General features: G+C 34.8%; 1 protein-coding gene and 2 non-coding genes across 3 annotated transcripts in view; 1 reads left to right on the plus strand and 2 right to left on the minus strand.

Annotated features, from left to right (window-relative positions):
* LRRIQ1 (leucine rich repeats and IQ motif containing 1) overlaps window positions 1–26,376 on the minus strand; it is a 202,637-nt gene that overhangs the window by 22,130 nt on the left and 154,131 nt on the right. The gene's annotated exons all lie outside the window — the stretch shown is intronic.
* LOC123845076 (U6 spliceosomal RNA) lies at window positions 2,032–2,137 on the minus strand. Its single transcript, XR_006790922.1, has one exon. It is a non-coding gene; the product is annotated as a U6 spliceosomal RNA (small nuclear RNA).
* Window positions 16,235–16,340, plus strand: LOC123845101 (U6 spliceosomal RNA). Its single transcript, XR_006790945.1, has one exon. It is a non-coding gene; the product is annotated as a U6 spliceosomal RNA (small nuclear RNA).

Consider the following 26,376-nt stretch of genomic DNA (forward strand, 5'->3'; position numbering starts at 1 on the left):
ATAACTCTAACCATTTTGCTATTTTTTAAGTTAAATGAATTCTATTATGCATAGTCTTAATGCTGTCTCAGTTGCCATTGGCCAAGACTTAGCTATCCTGGAGGTGAGACTATCTGTAAGAGTCTCTAAATCCAGGCCAAGATCAAGGTTCCAGGGGGTCACTGGAAGGATCCCAGGACTAACCACAAAACTAGACAGAACAATTTTCTGGGGGGAGTCCAGGAAGTCCTTGTTCAAAGAATTCCAAATCTATAACAGGTATTTTTTTAAATGTATTTTACTTCATAATATATGAGGATTTTAGTGTGTCTTTAATAAAGAAAAGTTAATTTCCAAAAGATAACAAGGATACACAGTCCTAATTGATTTCAAGTTATTTCAAATAATTTTTAGCAATTGCTCAGTAATAACCATGAAGGAGGTTCCATTGACATGATTCTCTCCTGTTTCACTCTCTCAATTTAATTACTCTTGGAAAATATTCCCATATCCAACCTAGACTCCCTCAGGGAGTGTTAATACAGTAGGTCATCCAAACTAGGGCCCCACCCAATAGAATAATGGAGAGGCAGATGATGTAAGTAGGTTGGCTTTCAAAATAACATGGTCATAGTGGCCATATAAATATTACTGCCACCTGTTTTTTGTTTGTTTGTTTTTGTATAGTTGGACTTCAGGTTCTTGACATATATAAAAGCTTCTGCTCTTGGTAAAAAGACATCACTAATTCTACTCATTTATGTATATTTATTAATCATGGGCCAAATATATGGTTGATTTCCTCTACTAGTTTTATTTCAAAAGAAGTCAGTAAGTGGTATTATATTGATACACTGATGATAGAGGCATGATGGATCCAATTAAACATTTTTTTTTAAGATTTTATTTATTTTTTAGAGAGCGAGCGAGAGAGAAACAGCATGAGAGGGGAGAGGGTCAGAGGGAGAAGCAGGCTCCCCGCTGAGCCAGGAGCCCGATGTGGGACTCGATGTGGGACTCGATCCCAGGACCCTGGGATCATGACCTGAGGCGAAGGCAGACGCTTAACCATCTGAGCCACCCAGGCGCCCCCAATTAAACATTTTTGTATCATTGTAATCATTGTTTTTTTAGAGCTACAAAACAGAAATACTTATCATACATATGGTTTATACATTCATAATGCATTTCTCATTGACTATTAATTTCTGCCTCTGATGATTTCTCTACCTGTCAAATAAGAATACAGATATGCTTCTGTTACAGACAGAGCTAACATCACATATTGAATATATATTAAAATACTGCTTGCACTATACAAAACTAGTAAATATAAGTAAAAATTGTCTTTCACAATTGTTTTTTAGAGAAAGAGAGAGAGAGAGGGTGGGGCGGGGCAGAGGGAGAGAGAGAGAAAATCTTAAGCAGGCTCCACACCAGCATGGAGCCCAACTCCAGGCTCAATCTCACAACCCTCAAATCATGACCTGAGCCAAAATCAAGAGTCGAACGCTTAAGGGACTGAGCCACCCAGGTGCCCCTTTTTCACAATTTGAATGACAAACATATTAGAGACTAACAATCCTGGTCCAAAATTTATTGTTTCCCATAGGTTCATTTAAACAAGTATTCCCATAGACTGAATATTTTGGTTTTCTAAGTGTATATACTTTATTAATGCAGAATTTTTATCTTTCATTATATTTTGTTTAGAAAGATAGATTTTTATTTTATATAGCAGAAGTTCATTTGTAAATGAATCAGGGCCTCCATTCATTGATTTCACTTTTAATTGAAAAGATAGATAAAAGTATTATTAATCTATTTATACTCTAGTGAGGAAAAAAGTCAAGATAGGCATTACCAGTCTTCCCCACAAAATTAATTTTTAGCTTTAAACTACTTATATAAATATTGATTTGGGGAACATCTTTTTTTTTTTTGAAGGGGAAATTGGGGGTGGGGTTTGAAGCTGGAAGGGACTTCAATTGGTCAAGTCACTTTGCTTATCAGAGACATAGTTTTGTCATTCATCAACATTAGAAAGGAAAGCAAAATATGGAACACTTTATGAATCTGCATTTTATCCTTGTGCAGAGGCCATGCTAATTTTCTCTATATCATTCCAATTTTAGTATATGTGTTGCCAAGTGAGCACAGAAAGCTCTTTTTATCATTTTATTTTGTTGTGATATATACAATGTACACAAAATATTGCATATAGCAGGTGTTTACAATTTTAGGATTTATAAGTAATTATAAGTATGTAAAGATTATATATTATATAAATTATGCATAAATTGTTTAAAATTATTATATAAATACAAATATAAATACATACTCCATTTGACCTCTAATCATTAAAAAAAAAAAATAGAACACAGCTTGCACATAAGTCCTGTTCTAAAGTCTCTTCTCTTAGGGATAACCACTATGCTACATTTTATTACCTTGACTTTCTTGATTTACTTTATAATTTTTCCTATCTATGTATTAAGCAAGCTTTGCTTGCTACAATTCTGTCAGTATTCTCTTGTGTTCATTTGTTCAATATTATTTTGAGATTCATCTTTGTTGCTGTGTATACATGTAGTTCATTGTTTTTCAGCACTGTATTATATTCCACTGTATGGATGTATTAGAGTTTATCCATTCCACTGTTGTTGGACACATGGGCTGTTTCCAGTTTTGGACTATTAAGAAAAACACTACTCTGACTATCCGTGTACAAGTTTCTATACAGCAAGCATTTAAGAATGTAATTGAAGGATCATATAAATGCATACCTTCAAGTCCACCGCATGTAAAATTGTTTTCCAAATGGTTGTACGAAATTGTATTTCAGTCAGCAAAATATGAGTCTTACTGGTTATGTGTTTTCCAACAATTAGTTTTTAAGGCTTTTTTTTTTTTTACTTTGCAGATTTAATTTGCATTTCTCTGCTACAAAATGAGATTAAGCACCATTTTATATGTTCACAAGTTACTTGGATTTCTTCTTTTGTGAAAAATATGTTAGAGCTTCTTGTTTATTTTTTCTATTAGGCTATTTGTATTTTAATGACTTTTAGGAATTATTTATATATTTTGGATATGAGACCTTTGTTGGTTATATGTGTGACAAATACCTTCTCCATCGCTTTGTGTTGTTGTTTCATTACTATTATGACAATTTTGGATTTATAGAGATTTTTAATTTTAATGTAAATATATTTATCAAGATGACCAGTATTTTTTTAATGTTTTATTTATTTATTCATGAGAGTCAGAGAGAGAGAGAGAGAGAGGCAGAGGCAGAGGGAGAAGCAGGCTCCCCGCCTAGCAGGGAGCCCGATGCAGGACTCGATCCCAGGACCCTGGGATCATGACCTGAGCTGAAGGCAGAGGCTTAACCATCTGAGCCACCCAGGCGCCCCCAAGATGACCAGTATTTTTAAAGAAATTATTCCATATCCAATTTTATATTCTTCCACATTGTCTTCTGTAAATTTTATATTTTTGCTTCTTATATTTAGGTCCTTAGTGTGGACATAATTAATTTTTTAGTATAGATAATCATTTAAGTAAGATTTATTGAAAAGTCTATCTATTGCCCACTGATTTAGAATATAATCTGTCTTATAATATCAATTAAGCGTAATGCCTATCAGTTGTAATTTTCTCTACTATTTTACTTTATCCTACCCTACCCTATCTTAGAATTACTACCATCCCATCCTATCTCATCTCATCCCATCCATACCATACCTTCCATACCATACAATACCATGTCACACCACAATATATTCACTGTCTTATTTGCACCAACTCTATAATAAGAGTTTATTAATAATGGTGCTTGACAAGTTCTCCCAATTTATTCACCCTGTTGAGTGTCTCTTGGCTATTTGCAGATTTTGACTTTCTATACAAATTAGATTCTGCTTGTCAATTCCCATAAATACCTCTTGTGATTTAACTGAGATTGCATAGTATCCACTGTTAATTTTGTTTTTTATTTACTTTACTTTATTTATTTATTTTTTATTATGTTATGTTAATCACCATACATTACATCATTAGTTTTTGGTGCAGTGTTCCATGATCCATTGTTTGCGTATAACACCCAGTACTCCATTCAGAACGTGACCTCCTTAATACCCATCACCACACTAACCCATCCACCCCCCGCTCCCCTCCAGAACCCTCAGTTTGTTTCTCAGAGTCCACAGTCTGTCATGGTTTGTGTCCCCCTCCGATTTCCCCCGCCTTCACTCTTCCCCTCCTGCTATCTTTTTTTTTTTTTTAACATATAATGTATTATTTTTTCAGAGGTCCACAGTCTTACACAATCCACTGTTAATTTTGGAACAATTTAAATCTTTGAAGTTTAGTATTTCAATTCATAGATTTATTTAGTTTTTCTTTAACACTCTTGATAGAGTTTTACAATTTTCCAGATAAGGTCTTGCACATATTTTGTGAGACACATTCTTTGGTATATAATTTTAAAAATACTATCATGGCACTGTGAATTGTGTAAGACTGATGAATCACAGACCTACACCTCTGAAACAAATAATACATTTATGTTAAAAAAAAAAAGGAGGGGGGAAGATAGTAGGAAGGGAAAAATAAAGGGGGAGAAATCGGAGGGGGAGACAAACCATGAGAGACTATGGACTCTGAGAAACAAACTGAGGGTTCTAGAGGAGAAGGGTGTGGGGGATGGGTTAGCCTGGTGATGGGTATTAAGGAGGGCACATATTGCATGGAGCACTGGGTGTTATACGCAAACAATGAATCATGGAACACTACATCAAAAACTAATGATGTAATGTACGGTGACTAACATAACATAATAAAATAAAATTAAAAAAAATACTATCACATCTTCTTTATCCATTCATCAGTTGATGGACATTTGGGAGAGGGAAACAAGCCACAGTGACTCTTAATGATAGAGAACAAACTGAGGGTGGATGGAGAGAGGTGGGTGGGGGATGGGTATTAAAGAGGGCACTTGTTGTGATGAACACTGGGTATTGTATGTAAGTGATGAATCACTGAATTCTACCCCAGAAACCAATATTGCACTGTATGTTAACTAACAAAATTAAAAAAAAAATACTGTCACAGGTTGAAATTTTTTTCCTTCCTGGTTGCTTGCCTATATTGCTAGGTTTAAGATTAGAGTTAAGGTTAGTTTCAGTATCATATTTTTCTAAGACTTGATAATTTTCTCCAAATTTTCAAATGTACTGCCATAGGGTTGTTCACAATATTTCCTTACTATAGCTTTAGTCTGTATCATTTGTCATCCTGCCTCATTTTCATTGCTGATACTGGTTATTTGTGCTTTCTCTTTTATTTTCATAATCGGACTTGCCAGGAATTCATCAAATTTCTTTCAAAAAATTTAGCTTTATTGATGAATTGATTTACTTTAAAAAATTCATTGGCTATTGCTTTTATATTATGATATATAGATTTTTTTATTATTTAGTTATTTTTTAAAATATTTATGATTTTTTGACTCATGAATTTTTCAGATATTTCCTAATTTCCAAGAGAGTAAAGATTATCTAGTTATATTGATTTATCATTCATTTATAGTATTAGTTCATTATTAATACTATCATCATTAGTATTATTGGTATCATTCATTTATAGTTTATTAGCATTATATTCAAAAAACATACTGCACATGATTTCAATTAAGTAATTTTTTAAAAGATTCTATTTATTTATTTGACAGAGAGAGACACAGCGAGGGAGGGAACACAAGCAGGGGGAGTGGGAGAGGGAGAAGCAGGCTCCCTGCAGAGCAGGGAGCCCGATGCAGGACTCGATCCCAGGACCCTGGGATCATGACCTGAACTGAAGGCAGTTGCTTAACCAACTGAGCCACCCAGGCACCCCGACATGTATTCAATCTTGATTCTGTTAACACTATGACTACTCATTAAACAAACCATTTAACTTCTCTGGGTTAGCCTGCTATATTTTCTTTTTTCTTTTTCTTTTAAGATTTTATTTATTTGCTGAGAGAGAGAAAGAGAGAGTGCACATGTGTGTGCGCAAATAGGGAGAGCCCGATGTGGGGCTCAATCCCAGGACCCTGGGATCATGACCTGAGCCGAAGGCAGACGCTTAACGACTGAGCCACCCAGGTGTCCTTCAATCCTTAAGTAATTTTTGAGACCTGATTTAAGGCCAGTATAAGTCAAAGTTTTGTAAATGTCTTGTGTGCTTCCTCCAGTTGTTGTTTTATATATGTCCTTTAAGCAAATGTTATTAAATTGGTTTATCAAACCATGTCTTTACTGATTTTTTTGAGTGCTTGTTCTATAAATTAATAAGAAAGATATAATAAAAATCTCAATATAGTTCAGAATTTTTTACTTCTCTTTGGTACTTCTTTAATATAAAATAACAGCATTCATTTTTTTAGAGCAGTTTTAGGTTTAAAACAAATTGAAGGTATAGACATTTCTCTGTATACTCCCTTCCCTTACATATTCAAAACCTCTCCCATTATTGACATACTTCCACTCCCCACCACAGTGGTACCTTTGTTATAATCTATGAACCTACACTGAGACATCATAATCATTCAAAGTCCATAGTTTATATTAGGGTTCACTCTTGATGTTATACTTTCTGTGAGTTTGGACAAATATATAATGACAATGTATCCATCACTATGGTATCATGCAGAGTAGTTTTCACTGCTCTAAAAATCCTCTGTGCTCTGCCTCTTGACCCCTTCTCCCCAATCCTGGCCCCTGGCAACACTGATCTTTTTACTATCCCCACAGTTTTACCTTTTCCAGAATGTCACATAGTTGGAATCATACATATAATAGCCTTTTCAGGTTGGCTTCTTTCACTTAGTAATATGCATTTAATGTTCCTCCATGTCTTTTCATGGCTTGATAGCTCATCTACTTTCATTGTTGAATAATATTCCATCGTCTGATGTGCTACAGTTTATTCATTTATCTACTGAAGGATGTCTTGGCTGCTTTCAAATTTTGGCAATTATGAATAAAGCTGCCAAAAATATGTGTGTGCAGATTTCTGTGTGGACATAAGTTTTCAATTCATTTGAATAATTACCAAAGAGTGAGATTGCTGGATCATTCAGTAAAAATATTTCTAGTTTTATTTTTTTTTAATTAAAGATATTTATTCATTTGGGAGAGAGAGCAAATGAGAGCACAAGCAGTGGGGAGAGGCAGAGAGAGAGGGAGAAGCAGGTTCTCCGCTGAGCAGGGAGCCTGATGAGGGACTCGATCCCAGGACCCTGAAAACATGACCTGAGCTGAAGGCAGACACAACCGACTGAGCCACCCAGGTGCGCTATTATTTCTAGTTTTATAAGAAAGTTCCAAACTGTCTTCCAAAGTGGCTGAACATTTTGCACTCCTATCAGCAATGAAAGAGTTCCGTTGCTCCATGTCCTTGTCAGAATTTGGTGTTTTCATCATTCCAGATTTTGGCCATTCTAATAGGTGTAAAGTGGGATCTTGTAATTTGCATTTCCTTGAGGACATAGGATGTGGTACATCTTTTCATATGCTTATTTGCCATCTGTATATTATCTTTGGTGAAGTGTCCTTAAGGTTATTGGCCCATTTTTTAAACTGGGTTATTCATTTTCTTTTTGTTGAGATTTAGGAGTTCTTTGTATATTTTTGATAGTGGCCATTAATTAGATAAATGTTTTGCAAATATTTTCTCCCAGTCTATGGCTTGTCTTCTCATTCTCTTGACATTGTCTTCAGCAGAACACAAATTTTTAATTTTATTGAAGTCCAACTTATCAATTATGTCTCATGCATAGTGCCACTAGTGTTGTCTCTAAAAAGTCATAGCTATGCCCAAGGTCACCTAAATCTAGATTTTCTTCTATGTTATATTCTAGGAGTCTTAGAGTTTTGCATTTTACATTTAGGTCTGTGATCCATTTTCAGTTAAATTTTGTGAGTGGTATAATGTCTGTGTCTAGATTCATTTATTTTTTATTTTTTATTTATTTATTTATTTTTAAAGATTTTATTTATTTATTTGAGAGAGAGAGAATGAGAGAGAGCACATGAGAGGGGGGAGGGTCGGAGGGAGAAGCAGACTCCCTGCAGAGCAGGGAGCCCGATGCGGGACTCGATCCAGGGACTCCAGGATCATGACCTGAGCCGAAGGCAGTCGCTTAACCAACTGAGCCACCCAGGCGCCCCATTTTTTTTTTTTTAATATGAGGACATCCACTTTGTTCTTCCACCATTTGTTGAAAAGACAGTCTTTACTCTGTTGTATTATCTTTGCTCCTTCATCAAAGATCAGTTGACCATATTTGTGTGGGTCTATTTCTGGGTTATCTATATTCTTTTCCATTACTTATTTATTCTTTTGCCAATACCACACTGTAGGTTTCCAGCAAATCTTGAAGTCAAATATTGTCAGTCCTCTAAATTTGTTCTTTTCCTTCAATATTGTGTTGGCTATCCTGGGCATTTTGCCTCTTTATATAAATTTTAGAATCAGTTTGTTAATATCCACAAAATGACTTGCTGGGATTTCATTTAATCTGTAAATCAAGATAAGAAGCACTGAAATCGGGCGCCTGGGTGGCTCAGTTGGTTAAGCGACTGCCTTTGGCTCAGGTCATGATCCTGGAGTCCCGGAATCAAGTCCCACGTCGGGCTCCCTGCTCAGCAGGGAGTCTGCCTCTCTCTCTGACCCTCCCCCTCTCATGCTCTCTATCTCATTCTCTCTCTCAAATAAATAAATAAAATCTTAAAAAAAAAAAAAGAAGCACTGAAATCTTGCTAATATTGAGTTTTTTTATCCAGGAACATAGCACACTTATCAATTATATTGAGTCCTTTGATTTATTTCATCAAAGTTTTGTAGCTTCTCTCATATAGAATTTATACATATTTTGTTAGATTTATACCTAAGCATTTAAGTTGGGGGTGGCAATGTAAATGGTTTTGTGTTTTTAACTTCAAACTTCACTTATTCATTACTCGTATATAGGAAAGTGATTGGCTCTTATATATTAACCCTACATCTGAAGCTTTGCTATAATTGCTTATTAGTTTCAGAAGTTTTCTTGTTGGTTCTTTCAAATTTTCTATATAGATGATCATGTCATCTGGAAAAAAAATTCATTTCTTTCTTCCTATTCTGTATACCTTTTATTTCCTTTTCTTGTGTATTGCATTACTTAGGATTTCCAGTACAAGGTTGAAAAGAAGTGGTCAGAGTCAATATCCCTGTCTTGTGCCTGATCTTAGTGGGAAAACTTTGTATTTCTTACCATTAAGTATGATGTTAACTGTAAGGGTTTTGTAAAAATTCTTTATCAAGTTGAAGAAGTTCCCCTCTTCCTGGTTTATTGAGTTTTTATCATAAATAGGTGGGTTTTGTGAAATGTTTTTTTGCTTCTATAGATATCATGTGATTTTTCTTTTTTAGCCTGTTGATGTGATGGACACACGGATTTTTTTTTTTTTTTTTTTTTTTTTTTTTAGGATTCTTTATTTATTTGAGAGAGAGAGAGTATGAGCAGGAGAAGGGGTAGAGGGAGAAGCAGACTCTCCACTGAGCAGGGAGCCCAATGCAGGGCTCGATCCTAAGACCCCAGGATCATGACCTGACCAAAGGCAGACACTTAACTGACTGAGCCACCCAGGTGCCCCATGATTTTTGAATGTTTAACCAGCTCTACATATATGGGGTAAGTCCCAATTGGTCATTAGATAATGTGTAATGTGTATAATTTTCTTTATAAATTGTTGGATTTGATTTGCTAATATTTTATTGAGGATTTTCTGTATCACATTATTGAAAATCCGTAGTTTTCTTTTCTTGTATAGTCTTTGTTTGTCTTTAGTATGAGGTTAATTCTGGCCTTACAGATGAATTAGAAAGTATCCCTTCTGCTTCTATCCTTTGAAAGAGATTATAGAGAATTTGTATAATTTCTTTCCTAAATGTTTGATAGAATTCACCAGGAACCCTTCTAGGCCTGGTACTTTCTTTTGGAAGGTGATTAATTTTTGATTCAATTTTATTTAATAGATATAGGCTTGTTCAGCTTGTCTTTTTCTTATGCAAGTTTTAGCAAATTGTGTCCCAAAGAATTGGTCCATTTCATCTAAGTAATCATATTTATGGGCATAGAATTATTCATAGCATACCTTTATTATATTTTTTACTCTCCATATAATCAATCAGTAGTAATGTTCCCTCTTTTATTTCTGATATTAGTAATTTGTGTCCTCTTTTTTTTTTTTTTTTTCTTATTTAGCCTGGCCAGAGGCTTATTAACCTTATTGATCTTTTCAAAGGACCAGCTTTTGGTTTCACTGATACTCTCTATTGAATTCCCATTTACAATTTTGTTGATTTCTTCTCTAATTCTTTTTTTTTTCTTCTGCTTACTTTTGATTTAATTTACTCTACTTTTCCAAGTTCCTTAAGGTAGAAACTTAGACGATGGATTTTACATCTTTCTTCTTTTCTAATGTATGCACTCTTTGTTACAAATTTCCCTCTAAGCACTGTTTTTGCTGCATCCCACACATTTTATAAGTGGTATTTTCATTAATTTCCATTAAGTAAAAAATAGTTTTTTTAATTTCGCCTAGTTTAGTAATGCTTTCATTTCTCCCTAAAGGCTGTTTTTTCTTACATTAATATAAGGATGCCAGCTTTCTTTTGGTTAGTGTTTTTGTGGTCTATTTTTCCCATCATTTTGCTTTCAAACTTATTGCACCTTTAGAATTTAAGTTTGGCTTTTGAATTTTAAAAAATCTAGAAGCAATTGTTATCTGCTAAGTTATTTAACTATTTACTGTAATGTAAGTACTGGTATATTTGAGTTTGTATACACACACATTTAAGTATGTATATATAAGATATATGTGTGTGTATCTTATTTTCTTATTTTGTGTTTTCTATTTGCCTGAATACACTATGTTCTTTTTTTTTTTTTAAGAGGGAGAAAGGTGGGGGAAGGGCAGAGGGAGAGGGAGAGAGAGAATCTTAAGCAGGCTCCACTGCCAGAGTGGAACCTGATGTGGGGCTTGATCTCATGACCCTGAGATCATGACCTGAGCCAAAATCAAAATTCAGATGTTTAACCAACTGAGCTATCCAGGCACCCCTGAATATACTATGTTCTTTTTCTTTACTTTCTTGGCTTCATTTTGGATTGAGTCCTTCTTTTATTTTATTGTTCTGTTTTGCTTTTTCCCACTAGTGTGGAAATAACATTGTTTGTATATATTCATTTTAGTTTTTATCCTGGAAATCATAATATATATGGTTAACATAATCTAAAATTAACAAATTTTTCCCTCCTCCTAGGGAATTTAAGAATCATAGAATATTTTAACTCAACTTAGCTCCATTTTGACTTATATGTAAATTTTATCTGATTTGACTTGTGACATTTAATTTCACTTGTGACATTTAATTTCACAAGATGTGATTATTGCTAGTCATACTGTCAATTTATGTTTGATTTTACCAACATATTTCCTATTTCTTATTTTTTTCTATCTTCTTGGCACATGGATTTTTCATCTGGGATTTTCTTGAGAAAAGGACTGTTCCTTTAAATAAGTTTCTTTAATAAGTGTCTATTAATAGCAAACTCAGTTTTTGTTAATATGAAAATGTCTATGGTGAGGTCAGCTGGGAAGATGGCAGAGTAAGAGGACCCTAAGCTCACCACTTCCCATGGATACAACTAGATAACAACCATAATTAGCATAAATAACCCAGAAAATGACCCAAAGGCTGGCAGAACAAACTCCAAAACTAAAGGCAGGGAAGAGGCCACATCAAAGAAGGAAAGAAGAATGAAGGCACAAGGAGAATGAAACAGACTATGGATGTCCAGTTTAGGGAGGGAGCTGGTGGCACAGAGAAGGGTAGAAAACAGAGTCACACCAGGGAGCCCACAAACAGGAAGGACAAATTTCCATAATACTTGCCTTTGAAAGTGAAAGGGGTTGAATTTTGAGAGTTCTTAAAACCAGTGGGACTTAAAGCCTGGAATTTTAAAAATCATTGGGCTTGGCTCTGGGAGAGTGCAGACAGCCTTAGGAAGTGGAGCCACCACACTTAAAAAGACAGTATGACAAACAGCCGATGCAGTTACAGTGTAGACCCAGCATTTGAAAAACACCAGGGGCAGATGGGAGGGAGAGTGATCTGCTCATCTCAAACTGTAGCCCAGAAAGACAGCAATCATGGGGAGACCTCTCCAGGAACAAAGGAGCTGGCAGGTGCCATTCCCTTCCCCTCCCCTCCAGCATAAACAACAGTCACCTGCAGAAAACAGCATGGTGCCAACACTCAATTTTTGTGTGCACCAAGCCCTGTGCTTAAGTGGATCTGCCCTTCCCAGTCATTCTCTCTTCAGTCCCAGTGCCGCAGGTCCCATCTTCAGAAGACTGGTGCAAACCTTGTTAACACCACATATCCTGATCCACATGTTGTGCAGGACTCAGTTCCAGAGGTGGCAGGGGCAGATCGTAGGCAGACCACCACACACCTTGCTGGCCATAAGACGTAAAAAGAGCCTCTGCAGACCACTGACTTGAAGGAAAAAGAGGCCAAGACTCAATAGCAGAGCATATGTAACACACAAAGGAGACACTCCCTGCAGCACCAGGACCTGGGGAACAGGACCTCTTCTTCATAAGGGTATTATCAATAAGAGCAAGAGAAGTAGCTGACTTTCCTAACACATAGAAACAGACACAGAAAGTCAGACAAAATGAGGAGACAGGGAAACATCTTCCAAATGAAAGAAGAGGTCCAAATCACAGCAAGAGACCAAAGCAAAACAGATATAAATAGTATGCCTAATAGAGAATTTAAAGTAATGATCATAAAGATACTCACTGTGCTGGAGAGAAAAGTGGAGGGCATCAGTGAGACCCTTAACATAGAGATACAAAAAAAAAGAACCAATCAGAGATGAAAAGCATGATAAATGAAATTAAAAATACACTTGATGAAATAAATAGCAGGCTAGATAAAGGGAGGAATGAATTAATGACCTGGAAGACAGAGTAATGGAAAGTAACAAAGCTGAGCAAAGGAGAGGAAAGAGAATTATGCAAATTGAGAATAGTTTCAGGGAACTCAGTGACTCCATCAAGTGTAATAACATCCACATTGTTGGGATCTCAGCAGAAGAAGAGAAAGATAAGGGAGTAGAAAATTTATTTGAAGAAATAATAGGTGAAAATTTTCACTAATCTGGGAAAGGAAACATATCCAGTTCCTGGAGGCACAGAGATCCCCCAGAAATTCAACCTAAGGAGGTCCACACCAAGACACATAGTAATTAAAATGGCAAAAAGTAGTGATAAAGAACAAATTTTAAAAGCAGCAAGAGAAAAGGAGTCAGTTACCTATAAGGGGAAACCCCATGAGGTGCTAAGATTTTTCAGCAGAAACTGCAGGCCAGAAAGGAGTGACATGATATATTCAAAGTGCTGAAAGCGAAAAGTCTGCAGCCAAGAATACTCTATCCAGCAAGATTATCATTCAGAATAGAAGGAGCGATAAAGATTTTCTTACACATACAAAAACTAAAGGAGTTCAGGACCACTAACAAGAAATGTTAAAGGGGACTTTGAATAGAAAGGAAGACCGTAGTGAGAGTATGAAAAAGAAAAAAATACAAAAGCAGGAAAAATAAATATTTCTTTCAAAATCAGTCATGGGATTCATAAAATAAAAGGATGTAAAATATGATACCATATACCTAAAATATTGGTGAGGGAGAGGAATAAAGAATGGGTTAAACTTAAGCAATCATCAACTTATATAGACTGCTATATGAAAGATGTTATATGCAAACCTAATGGTAACCACAAATTAAAAACCAGTAATAGATATGCAAAGAATAAAGAGAGAGGAATTTAAGTATATCGCTAAAGAAAGCCAACAAACCATGAAAGAGAGCAAGAGAAGAAAGGAAACAGAGAAAATCTATAGAAACAACCACAAAAAAGTAACAAAATGGCAATAAATACATATCTATCAATAATTACTTTGAATGTAAATGGAAAAAATGCTCCATTCAAAAGACATAAGGTGATGGATTGGGAAAAAATTGACCCATCTGTATACTGCTTATAAGAAACTCATTCAGACTGAAAGACACCTGCAGATTGAAAATGAGGGGATGGAGAAACATTTATCATGCAAATGGATGCCAAAATAAAGCCGGTGTAGCAATACTTACATTGGACAAAATGGACTTTAAAACAAAGACTGTAGGGTGCCTGGGTGGCTCAGTTGGTTAAGCGACTGCCTTTGGCTCAGGTCATGATCCTGGAGTCCCGGGATCGAGTCCCGCATCAGGCTCCCTGCTCGGCAGGGAGTCTGCTTCTCCCTCTGACCCTCCCCCCTCTCATGTGCTCTCTCTCATTCTCTCTCTCTCTCTCAAATAAATAAATGAAATCTTTAAAATAAATAAATAAATAAATAAATAAAACAAAGACTGTAATAAGAGACAAAAGGACACTATATAATAATAAAGGGGGCAATCCAACAAGAGGATATAACAAAGGTAAATATTTATGCACCCACCATGGGAGCACCCAGATACATGAAATAGTTACTAACAAACATAAAAAAATAATTGATAGTAATACAATAATACCAAGGGACTTTAACACCCACTTACATTGATGGACAGATCAACCAAGTAGAAAATCAACAAGGAAACAGTGTCTCTGAATGATACACTGGACCAGATAGATTTGACAGACATATTCAGAACATTCCATCCTAAATCAGTAGAATACACATTTTTTCAAGTGCACAAGGAACATTCTCCAGAACAGATCACATATTAGGCCAAAAACATGTCTCAACAAAGTCAAAAAATTGAAGTCATACCATGCATCTTTCCTGACCACAATGATATGAAACTAGAAATGAACCACAAGAAAAAATCTGGAAAGAGCACAAATACATGGAGGCTAAATAACATGCTACTAAAAAATGAATGGGTCAACCAAGAAATCAAAGAAATAAAAAATTACATGAAAACAAATGAAAATGAAAACACAACAGTCCAAAATCTTTGGGATGCAGCAAAAGTGGTTCTAAGTGGGAAGTTTATAGCAAAACAAGCCTACCTCAGGAAGCAAGAAAAATCTCAAATAAAAAACCTAACCTTACACCTAAAAGAACTAGAAGAAGAACAACAAACAAAACCCAACCCAGCAAAAGGAAATAATCAAGATTAGATCAGGAATAAATGATATAGCAACTAAAAACAAACAAACAAAAAAACAATAGAACAGTCAGTGAAACAAGGAGCTGATTCTTTGAAAAGATCAACAAAATTGATAAACCTCTAGCCAGACTCATCAGAAAGAAAGAAAAAAAGAGAGGACCCAAATAATCAAAATTACCAATGAAAGATAAGAAATAGCAACCAAGACCACAGAAATACAAACAATTGTAACAGAATATTATTAAAACCTATATGACAACAAATTGGACAACCTAGAAGAAATGGATAAATTCCTAGAAACATATAACTTACCAAAACTAAAGCAGGACGAAATACAAAATTTGAACAGCCCAATAACTAGCAATGAAATTGAATCAGTAATCAAAAACTTCCCAACAAACAAAAATCCAGGACCAGATGGCTTCACAGGCAAATTCTACCAAACATTTAAAGTAGCTAATACCCATTCTTCTCAAACTATCCAAAAAAATAGAAGAGGAAAGAAAACCTCCAAATTCTGTGAGGTCTCTATCATCCTGATACCAAAACCAAATAAAGACACTACAGGCCAATATCTCTCATGAATATAGATGCAGAAATCCTCAATAAAATATTATCAAACCAAATCCAACAATACACAAAAAAAATTATACATCACAATCAAGTAGTATTTATTCCCAGGATGCAAGGGTGGTTCAATAGTCACAAATCAATGTGATATGTCACATCAATAAGAGAAAGAATAAAAACCATATGATCACACATTGCTACTTTATCTGTTTATTAGGGACAGGGAACTTTAGTTTTAGATCTTATATGATGAGAATAGACAATAATCTTTGCAGTAAACACACATCTTACTTAGGGTTTTCTAAATCCCACAGTCAGCAATTGCAGGATAAATTAAATATATAGAAAATCATTTGCTGAATATCAGCTACAAGGTGAAATATAGTCTCTTAAAAGAATTCAGTTCTAAATGTTATATTAATAGTGCTTGCTTCGGCAGCACATATACTAAAATTGGAATGATACAGAGATTAGCATGGTCCCCACACAAGGATGACACTAAATGCTGTATTAATAATTCACAGATACTGATTTTAACAATAGCCAAATGTGATTTGACATAAACCACAGCTGTGCCATTTTGCCTTACTAATGGATGTGCCCCCTCCCCAAATTATTTGGTAAAATAAGATTCTGTAAATCAAGCATTTTTTTATTCTTATCAGTTTTTGGACAGAAGTAAGGTATAAAGTCCTAAGCCCTAAATTAATAAATTTTTTGTTATATTATTATTTCAGAGTTCTCATTTCCTCTAAACTATCTTTATTATCTGTAGTTTTTAGCACTTCTAATTTCTCTGTCCCAACAGAGATTTATAGACCAACAGTTAGTAGACACCCTCTGGGTTAACTCTTAACCCCTCCTTTCTGGGTCTTCCCCCTTTCCTCCATGCACAAATTGTAAAGAGACTCCCAGTGGGCATGTTTACTAAAAGGTCACAGTTGATGGGATCATGGATGGGAAGCATATTTGCCAAAAAGGGTCACATAAGGTAACCCAATCTGTTGGTCTGGGGGAATGGGTAGAGCTGATTGAATTGATTCATTCTGTTGCTCTGATGGCTGGAGCATTAACATTTAAATTTGGAATTGTTGAGAATAGTATTTTTGACCCTGTGGCCTGGGAAGCAGAGAGCCGGTCAATAGTGAGAGGGAAGAGTAAAGCCAGAGACAAGTGAGAAAGAAATCCTGAGGGTATACAAGGCTCTAACTCTCTTGCTTCCTGAAGTTCAATTGCAGCTCTATTAACCCTCCCCCCATTTTTAATTATGCTAGTTCAAAAAGGCTACCATAATTGCAGTCCCAAAATTCCTAGATTTGTATTATTAGGGAGACAATGTATATATCTCTGATATTCAGTTATCTGTGATTTCTAGCACCTGAATTTCTGCTCTGCAAAAATTAATATTTAAGTATAGTTATAGAGACCTGTAGTAGAAGAGTATAAAATTTTCATCCCTCAGATTACTGCTGATGTAATGAAGCTCCACTTAGATATGTTGAGTATTTGTTTGAAGAGATCAAATCTGTAACCCACCCAATAACATTCTAGACCCCTGACCATGTGTCAGGCTTTCTTCTAAATATGTTAGATGAATTATCTCAGTTAATCCTCACAACCACTCAGTGAAGTAGGTACAGTTATAACCAGGGATGAAAAGGGAGGCCACAGCAAGAGTTTAGTGAGTTGCTCACAGGTAGTAATGCTGGGTCAGGCACTCAAACCTGGTGGTCTGACCAAGGCGTTTTTGTTTTTTGGATTTTTTTGGACCAGTAAATTTCTCCCATTTATGCATTTAATTATTTTTAACTGAAGTATAGTTGACATATAATATTATATTAGTTTCTGATGCATAACATAGTAATTTGACAATTACATGCATTATAATATGCTCACCATAATAAGTGTAGTTACCACCTGTCACCATACAAAGTTCTTACAATCTTATTGACTATATTCCCTATGCCGTACTTTACATCCTCATGATTTTTTATTGTATAACTGGAAATTTGTACCTATTAATCCCTTTCACCTATTTTATGTATCCTCCTCTGGCAACCATTAGTTTGTTCTCTGTATTTATGAGTCTGTTTCTGTTTTATTTTGTTTATTTGTTTATTCATTTGTTTGTTGTCTCAGTTCATATATAATGAAATCATATAGTATTTGTCTTTCTCTGTCTGACTTATTTCACTTGGCATAATGCCTTTTCGGTCCATCCATGTTGTTACGAATGGCAAGATTTCATTGTTTTTTATGACTGAGTAATATTACATTGTATATGTATATACCATAACTTCTTTATACATTCATCTATCAGTGGACGCTTGGGTTGCTTCTATACCTTGGCTATTATAAATAATGCTACAGTAAACATCAGGGTACATATATATATAAAAAACTCCATATGATCATTTCAATAGAGGCAGAAAAAAACATTCAACAAAGTACAACATCCATTCATGATAAAAAATGCTTTGCAAAGTAGGCCTAGAGGGAACAAATCTCAACACAATAAAAGCCTTATATGAAAAACCCACAGCCAACACCATACTCTATGGTGAAAAACTGAGAGCTTTTCCTCTAAGGTCAGGAACAAGACAAGTTTGTCCTCTCTCACCACTTTCATTCAACATATGCTCATGGATTGGCATAACAAATATTGTTAAAATGTCTACACTACCCAAAGCAATCTACACAATTACTGCAATCCTTTCAAAAATACCAATAACATTTTTCACAGGACTAGAAAAAACAATCCTAAAATTTGTATGGAACCATAAAAGACCTCAAATAGCCAAAGCAATCTTGAAAAATAAAACTGGAGGCATCACAATTTCACAGTTAGTTATATTATAAAGCAGTAGTAATTAAAACAGTATAGTACTGGCACAAAAATTGACACATCAATCAATAGAACAGAATAGAGAGCCCAGAAGTAAAGCCATGGTTATATGGTCAATTAATCTTTGACAAAGGAGGAATGAATATACAATGGGAAAAAGACAGTCTCTTCAACAAATGGTGTTGGGAACTGAACAGCCACATGCAAAAGAACGAAACTGGACCACTTTGACTATACACAAAAATAAACTCAAAATGGATTAAAGGGTTAAATGAGAGACCTGAAACAATAAAAATCCTTGAAGAGAGCACAGGCAGTAATCTCTTTGACATCAGCCATAGCAAGATTTTTTAGATAGGTCTCCAAAGGCAAGGGAAATGAAAGCAAAAATAAACTATTGGGACTACAACAAAATAAAAAGTTTCTGCACAGCAAAGGAAACAATAAAACCAAAAGGCAACCTACTAAATGGGAGATGATATTTGCAAGTGACATACCTGATAAAGTGATAGTATCCAAAATATAGAAAGAACTGATACAACTCAACACTCCAAAACCAAATAATCCAATTAAAAATGGGCAGAAGACCTGAACTGACATTTCTTCAAAGAAGATATACAGATGGCCAACAGAAACATGAAAAGATGCTCAACATTACTTATCATCAGGGAAATACACATCAAAACTACAATGCAGTATCACTTCACACTTGTCAGAATGACTAAAATAAAAAACACAAGAGAAAAGAAGTGTTGAAGAGGTGGAGAAAAAGGAAGCTTCTTGCACTGTTGGTGGGAATGCAAACTGGTGCAGCCATTATGGAAAACAATAGGGAGGTACTTCAAAAAATTAAAAATAGAACCACCATATGATCCGGGAATCAATCACACTACTGGGTATTTACCCCCCAAATTCAAAAACACTAAATCAAAGGGACACATGCACCCCTATGTTTATTGCAGCATTATTTACAATAGCCAAACTATGGAAGCATCCCAAGTGTCTGTCAATAGATGAATGAATAAAGAAAATGTTGTATATACATACAATGAAATATTATTCAGCTATAGAAAAGAATGAAATCTTGCCATTTGCAACAACATGGATACAGCTAGAGAGGATAATACTAAATGAAATAAGCCCATCAGAGAAAGACAAATACCATTTGATCTCACTCATACATGTAATTTAAGAAACAAAACAAATGAGCAAAGGGAAAAAAGAGAGAGAGACAAACCAAGAAACAGACTCAACTATAGAGAACAAACTGATGGTTACCAGAGGGGTGGTTGGTGGGGGGATGAGGGAAATAGGGAATGGGGATTAAAGAACATACTTATGATGAAAAAAATAAAATGAAAAATAAGTAAAAATATACAATCGTGATTGAAAACAAAAAACAAAAAAAAAATAAACTCGTACCTCAAAAAAAAAAGTCTGTATTTCGTTCTTATTCTGGTGAATTTCAGTTTGACAGTAACTTTCATTCATACAACTTTCAGATCATTAAAGATATCCTACTCTCTTCTACCTTCTCTTGTTGGTTTTAAGACATCAGCTGTCATTCTAACTACAACTTCATTGATACTATGTGTCCTCTTTTTCTAAGATTTTTTTGTTTTCTGTTGTATAAAGTTTTACTCTGAGGAGTAGCTCTGGATTATTTTTTAATTTATCCTGCTTATGATTCAATTTCTTGAATCTGTTGATGATGTTTGTTATCCAGTTCAGAACATTTTTCAGTCATTATCTTACTGGATATGGCCATTGCCTCATTCTATCTTGCCTATCCTCCAGATTTCTATTTAGACATAATTAAACCTTCTCTAACTTTATATATTTTTATTTCCTATTTTTCTTTATCTATTGGCTTCTCTGCACTAGATTCTAGATAACGTTTTCACATAAAATTTTCAAGTTCATTATTTCTTCAGCTTTGTCAGATCTGCAGGTAAACCCGTATTATATACCTTAATTTCAATTATTTTATTTTTCATTTCTAAAATTTATATTCAGTTTTCTCAAATCTGCTCTCGTTGCAGATATTTCCAAGATAGCTTCTATTGCTTAAAGTAAGCATATTTATCTTATAATCAGTGTCTAACAAATATTAATACAAATTATTTGTCCTTTTTCGTGATGTCTATTTTTCTATTGGTTTGACACATAGTGCTTTATTTTATTATAAATAAAAATATATTTTTCCAGAGATGATATGATTTCAATTCTGTCAGCTATGTAGAGGTACTATCAGATTGCCATCATGTTACAATAAGTTCACATGTAAGATTGTTCTTAAATTATATTCTGAATTTATGTTTGTTTCAGAAAAAAATTTATCTACCCCTCTTTATTTTCCCACATGGAAGTTCTATACCATTTGTTAGCCCTCTAATTCTTTCACTTTTTCTGTCCAAATTTATTTCTCTATTCCAATATCATAAAACTCATATAATGCTTCTTTGTCCAAAAGTGTTTCTGCACTTTAAGTTTTAACAATTTTTTATCTTTTGCTTTCTATGCACTCGCTGTAAGCATCTTTCCTAAAGTCAAGGTATCATTTACAACTAAAGGATTCTCAGTCTATATACAAGAAATACTAACCATAGTTGGCTTTCAATATATTTCACTAAGTTGGAAAAATAGGTTATTAAAATACTGCTTAGGGGAGCCTGGGTGGCTCAGTCATTAAGCGTCTGCCTTCCACTCAGGTCATGATCCCAGAGTCTTGGGATCAAACCCCGCATTGGGTTCCCTGATCAGCGGGGAGCCTGCTTCTCCCTCTTCTACTCCCCCTGCTTGTGTTCCCTCTCTCACTGTGTCTCTCTCTGTCAAATAAATAAATAAAATCTTTAAAAAATAATAAAATAAAACAAAATAAATGATGCAAATTAATATAGCTTGGTGTGGTGGAGAGATAATTGAATTACAAATTACAAACCACTTCAAATCTTAGTTTCATCAATTGTAAAGTGGGAATAATACATGTCTTGCCAATCTGTGAGGCAAACTTATGAAATCATTTATGTACTGTAAATAAGAAACTTCTATCACTTCTTGTTTCTGGTGGATGCAAACCTTAGAAATGGCAATTTTGATTTTTGAGCCAAGGTTTGCATGATTTCAAGACTTTTTTCTCTCTCTGTAATAGAAAATTGCATGTTTCCTGGGATAAGGTTTATTTGTGCTAATTCACATAACACCTCTCTTAAAATCATAGCTGCATCCAGGCACATTTGACACACTGTTACAGTCCTAAAATATTTTAAGTTAGTGTTTCTTAAAACTATAGTTGATAAGCAGTAAGTACACACTCATGGTTAGTGACAGCATTCCGCAACACAAATCAATCAAGAAGATGGGATAAAGTTCGCAAATCCTTTCTTTCTTCAATTGAGAAATTAAAATTTTTCTACGTCAAGAACTCTGAGGGTTGTGAGATTTGATCATATTCTCAGGTAGAAGGCTAGCCTGGCACTGTTTTATGAATGTTGGCAGAAGACACAAGACTCCTGGGCCAGGGACAAAGGGCTTTATTATTCAGAGCATAGCAAGCAACATGAGTATCGGCATATTTGTGGTAGTTCCCTTTGCCCCTTAATTTCAACAAGCGTGAAATGAAGAGAGTCCAGGTAGATACTAAGCTCAAGGTAGGTTTGTGTCACAGCTGAAGCATCCTAAATTTAGAGAGCTAAGTATCTTATAATGGGTTACAAATCAGCTGTTTTTGTACTGATGAGAAAACATTACCTCTGTTACACTGGACATCAAGCAAATCAGCCTTTTGCTTCAGGGGGGATACCATCTTTATCTCGTAAGGCTGTTCGGTCTATAAATATTTTTTTAAAAGATGGTCTGGAAAAAAAGGGTAGTTACTGCCACACTTCCAGAACATTTAGAAATGCCAGAGAATTGTCTCATGACACTACCACTGGTCAATTTTGAATGTGAAGCCAGTAAAACCTCTCCTTTCCTTCTATTAGAATTCAGACTAAAGTACCCCCATAGAAATAGTTAATCTAACCAAATATAATATATCTTATTAATGTCTATGATTTTGTGTTCAACTTGTAAATTTTTTTCTCTATATAAAATTGTTTTCCTAATTTGAAAAACAAATAACTAAGCCAAACCATTTACATTTAAATTTTAAAAGGAGAAAACAAAAAAGGAAAAGAAAAAAAAAATCAACAAGTTCTAACATCTTCAGGTCAAAATATGCTGTTTTATCATTTTTTTGGAGCACAGAAACATAAGTAGCTAAAAATTATTTGAGATTTTCAGTGAACATAGATAAGAAGTTTGCTTCAAATAATCATAAATTTACTTATTCTCCAAATGTGTGAAAAAGCTATTATTCAGAAACCATTTCCCATAATAAAAGTACAGCATTACAGAATACTGTGGGTTTTTTTTTTTTTTTACCAATTCAAACATAATTTTTATGGCTAGCATGCTCATTGTGCTTTTCCATAATTTAATATCTGAATAGGTTTAGCAGAAATTTACAAATTCCTCTGAGACCAAATATGGAAAACTTTATTTCACAATTACTCCTTATTTTCCAAAAGTTATCCACAAGAGAAAAAGAAATTCTGTGTTATTTATTACAGTTGGTATATTAAGAACGTTTTAAAAATGTCATTCATTTCCATATTCAGAAACATGACATTAAGAAGTACTTCGTGGGAAAATATGGCTTCCTGATAAAGAGTGGAAACACTGTGGCTTTGGAGTCAACCAGATGTAGGTTCAAATTCATACTATTCTTACATAAGCTCAAAACCTTAGCTTCAGGGGCACCTGGGTGGCTCAGCTGGTTAAGTGTTTGCCTTTGGCTCAAGTCATGATCCCAGGGTCCTGGGATCGAGCCCTGCATGGGGCTCCCTGCTCAGTGGGGGAGTCTGCTTCTCCCTCTCCCTCCCTCCCCACTTATGCTCTCTCTCTCTCACTCTGTCTCTCAAATAAATAAATAAAATCTTAAAAAAAAAAAAAACCCTTAGCTTCTTTCTCAAAAAAAAAAAAATGGGGATAATTAAGTTTTTCTTACAAGGATGTTATGAACATACAATGAGATACATAAATTCCCTAGAGAGTATTCTGGTTGTTCAACAAATCACATTCCATTCTCCTTTCTCCTGAAGCAGCTATCTCAAAATATGAAGACTAAATCTTATACATTAATTCCTTGGGTATAGATATTTACTAGAGCTCCTCATCACATTGTCCAATTACTAACCTAAGGATAGGGAATTAGTCTTTATGTATTTATTTAGCTATACTCAAAGATAAATTCACAAATGAAAATGGATTTCTTTCATAATAAAGAAAAAACAATCACTTTCTTTCAAATAAGAAAACTAAGATTCAGAAAATTTCAGTGATTTACCCAGGATGCAACAGCTAGTTAGTGACAAATCAGGAACCTTCTTCTAAGTCTTATACTTTTGCCCTTTTCCTTATATTGTGAATACGAAGGCCATTGGTGAGTTTCGAGTTGTTTGAGAACACAGCTGAGTGTGTTCCACATTCACAGAGGTCGAGAACACTCATTAATATATTCTTTTGAGTTGTAGAGCCAGAAGACAGAAAGAATTTCTTAAGTCTCTACAGAAAAATGCAGGTACTTTAGGTCATGTGAGTATTGAGTAAATCTCAGGTCTATAACATTAGGTAACAATCCAAAATAGGGGCACCTGGGTGGCACAGTAGGTTAAGCTTCTGACTCTGGATTTCAACTCAGGTCATGATCTCAGGATCCTGAGATCAGAGCCCCCAGTCAGGCTCTGAGCTGGGCATAGAGCCTGCTTAAGATTCTCTCTCTCCTTCTCCTTCTGCTCCTCCCCCCACTTTCTCTCTTTCTCTCCATATCTAAAAACAAACGAACACAAACAAAACAGAGTGTGCTGTCTTTGGAATTCTTTTTTTAAGATTTTATTTATTTATTTGAGAGAGAGAGTGCACATGAGCAGGGGGCAGTGCCAGAGGGAGAAGCAGACTTCCCACTGAGCAGTGAGCCTGACGCAGGGCTCAATCCCAGGACCCTGGGATCATGACCTGAGCTGAAGGCAGCCACTTAACCAACTGAGTCACCCAGGCATCCCTTGTCCTTGGAATTTAATAGCTAATTGTATAGATAATGCATAACAACAGTACACCAGGTTCAATAATTTTTTTCTTCCTATTTAATTTTATATTTAATCCACCTATTACATTTATATCATAGTTAATTTTTATGATTTTATCAGTCATATTTCATCTAGAATTCCTACCCAGTTTTTTCAAAGCTTCCTAATTTTACCAATCTTTTGTTGATTCATTATACTTTCAAAGCCATTTTTAGGTGTAGAAATAGCAAATATTTTATGTATTTCATCAAATTAAAGATGACTCTTTTTATTTATATTCTATATCTGATAATTCTACTACCTGCCTGGTTCAATGGACTAATTTTATAGTTTCTTTTTTCTGTTGATTTTCATTCTACTAACTTGTTTTCCAAGGTGTTTAGTGATTTTGTTATTGTTTTAGTTTATGATCTTTAGATCTATATTAATGAAAATTTTTAGAGGTGTGAGTTTAAACTATCCAACTCAGAAAGATTTCTGACTGCTTCTGCCAGTTTCTAGAGGGTACATCCCCCTTTACCCTGAAGAGATAACTCTTAGGCAATTACCTGCTACATCTATATATTTGTGTTTTCTTTCTTTTTATAATTTTTATAACTTAATATTTTTAATTTTATTTTTAATAAAAATTATTTATACATATAATTAAGGTGTGCAACCGGATGATTTTATATACCTATATGAAGTGAAATGATTACTATAGACAATCAACATACCATATCCTCACATAGTTGTCATTGTGTGTGCGTGTGTGTTGAAAGCAATTGAAATCTACTCTCAGCAAATTTTCAGTATTCGATACACAGCATTATTAACTAGAGTTATCATGCTGTACATTAGATATCTAGACTTATTCATCCTTATATTCATGTTTTCTTGTCACTTCTGACTTCTGAGGAATTCTCTACCTTTGTTGCCAGCTAAAACTTTATTTCAAAATACTTTTTGGAGAATTGATGCTACGCTAACTTCAAGACTCACTATAAAGTACAGTAATCAAGACAGTGTGGTATTGGTAAAAAGAACAGACAAATAGATCAATGGAATAGAATAGACAGCCCCCAAACAGATCCCACACAATGCAGTCAACTGGTCTTTGATAAAGGAACAAAGGCAATACGATCGAGAAAAAGTAAATCTTTTCAACTATTTGTAGGAGAACAACTGGACATCTACATGAATAAAAGAGAGGGAGGGTTTGGGGGAGAGAGACAGAGACAGAGAATCTTAACACAGACCTTACACCTTCATAAAAATTAACCCAAAATGGATCATAGACCTAAATGCAAAACTCAAAATTAAAAAAATTCTAGGAGATAACAGAGTAAAAAGTCTAGGTGATCTTGGGTTTGGGTGATGACCATTCAGATACAAAATAATGCAGAAAATAATTAATTAAAAACTTCTGCTTTGTGACAGACACTGTCAAAAGCATGAGAAGACAAGCCACAGACTGGGAGAAGATATTTGCCAAAGACACATCTAATAAAGGACTGTTACCTGAAATATAAAAAGAAGAGGGGAGGGGAGTGAGGGGATGGGTTAGCCTGGTGATGGGTATTAAAGAGGGCACGTACTGAATGGAGCACTGG

Source organism: Mirounga angustirostris, unplaced genomic scaffold, assembly GCF_029215605.1.
Source record: "Mirounga angustirostris isolate CCGP_5_RB_7025 unplaced genomic scaffold, mMirAng1.0.hap1 SCAF_5, whole genome shotgun sequence".
Classification (NCBI taxonomy): domain Eukaryota; kingdom Metazoa; phylum Chordata; class Mammalia; order Carnivora; family Phocidae; genus Mirounga; species Mirounga angustirostris.